Here is a 2081-nt window from a genome sequence, read left to right on the forward strand (position 1 = left end):
TTTTAAAAATTTATTTGAGAGAGAGAGAAGCAGATTCCCTGCTGAGCAGGGAGCCCAGTGTGGGGCTGGATCCCAGGACCCTGGGATCATGACCTGAGCCAAAGGCAGGCACTTAACCGACTGAGCCACCCAGGCGCAACCCCCTGCCCCCCCCACCGTGTCTTATCTGTAAGAAGATCTCCTCTGCTCCAAGATTGCAAACGTATTCTTTTTAAAAATACTTCCAGAGGCTCTTTTTGAATGCTTTTATTTATTGTGGAGTGCTATTCACCTGTGTAGGGCAATGAAAGCACATTGCTAGTCAGGCTGTGCTTGTGGTTAGACTTTAGGGTGCTGGGACTCCCCATTCCTGCTGGGTGTTCATTACCAGCCACCCAGCACTTCTCTGGGCAAGAATCCTCACATGCATTGCTCTCACCTGGTGGTTGATGCCTCTGTTTTTGTCTGCTTGCCACAGGTGCGGAGAGAGGAAGTCTGTCACCTTTCTGCTTCACATGAGTCCCCCAGTCAGTTATCCTGATGGGGTTCTGTCCTGCTCCCCAGATCTATCACTTTGATGAACAGCCAGAGACCCCCAGAGACCTTCCACTTTTCACGGTGGTGCTCTCTGCCTGTATTTTGTGCTTTTGTTTCCTCTGCCAACATCCTTCTGCCTGCCTTCCGTTTTAGGGATTCCTTACAGCTTCTAGTGTAACAGGACATCACTGTTTGTTTTCCAGCACTTTTATGGATTTATTTTCAGGTCTGCATTCTTTTACCTCTGTGGTGTGAGGTAGGAGAGAGAGAGGCAGTGTGCAGGTGGCAGGCTGGTGTCTGGGCGGGGCCACTGAGAACCTTCCTGTTGTCCTGACACTGAAAGCTGACTAGGCTCAGCATAGAATTCTTGAGTCACAATCATTTCCCCTCAAAAGTCTGTAGAACGTTACTCCACTTTCCTCTGAGTATTGTGTGTGGCAATTCTGATACCATTCTGAGTCTTTATTCTTTTTAGGTAATCTGGTACTCCCACCCCCGCCTTAATGTTTTCTTTCTTTCCTTTTTTTTTTTTTTTAAGATTTTATTTTTAGGGGCACCTGGGTGGCTCAGTCGTTAAGCGTCTGCCTTTGGCTCAGGGCGTGATCCCGGCGTTCCAGGATCGAGCCCCACATCAGGTTCCTCCGCTGGAAGCCTGCTTCTTCCTCTCCCACTCCCCCGGCTTGTGTTCCCTCTCTCGCTGGCTGTCCCTCTGTCAAATAAATAAATAAAATCTTAAAAAAAAAGATTTTATTTTTAAGTAAGTTTTACACCCAGTATGGGGTCTGAACTCACAACCCCGAGATCAAGTGTTGCTTGCTCCACTGACTGAGCCAGCCAGGCACCCCCTTAATGTTTTCTTTATCCTTAAAATTAAAAAATCTTACCAGGATATGTATACTTAGTATTACTTTTGCCTCATTGAGTTAATCTAAAAGCCTGTGATGAAGAGTCAAGGCTTCCTTTACTTTAAAGAAGTAAAGTTTTGTTTCATTGCTTCTCCCTCAACTCTCTTCCTCCTGCTATATTCTTTTTGATGACCAGTCTTCTAGGTTTGTCCTCCATATCTCTCATCTTTTCTCTCAATGTTTCTATTATTTATCTTTTGCTTGTGTGTACTGGGAGAATTTCTTGGTCTTTTAATGCACTTATTCAGTTGTCATTTTTTTATAGCATCCAACCTGCTATTCACAGTTTCCATTATATGGCACCTGGCTGGCTTAGTTGGTAGAGCGTATGACTCTTGATCTCGGGTTTGTGAGTTCAAGCCCCATGTTGGGTGTGGAGAGTACTTAAAAAGTAAAACCTTTTTAAAAAATATCAAATTTAACTGTTGGCCTGTATCTATTACACATAGATACAGTGTCTTCTTGAATATTGTTGAGAATACAAAATAGGACATTTCTAGCTTGCTTCTATTTTGGGGGGGGGGAGGTAACTGTTGCAGAGGAGACCATGGATTGCTCTGAATCATGGTGTTGAATTCCTCCTTTTGGCCATTCCTTTTCACAGGCCCTTTTATCTGTTTCCTAACCTTACAAAGAAATAACTATGTTTGTTCTGTTAGG

The sequence above is a fragment of the Ailuropoda melanoleuca genome, chromosome 15, assembly GCF_002007445.2.
Source record: "Ailuropoda melanoleuca isolate Jingjing chromosome 15, ASM200744v2, whole genome shotgun sequence".
NCBI lineage: Eukaryota > Metazoa > Chordata > Mammalia > Carnivora > Ursidae > Ailuropoda > Ailuropoda melanoleuca.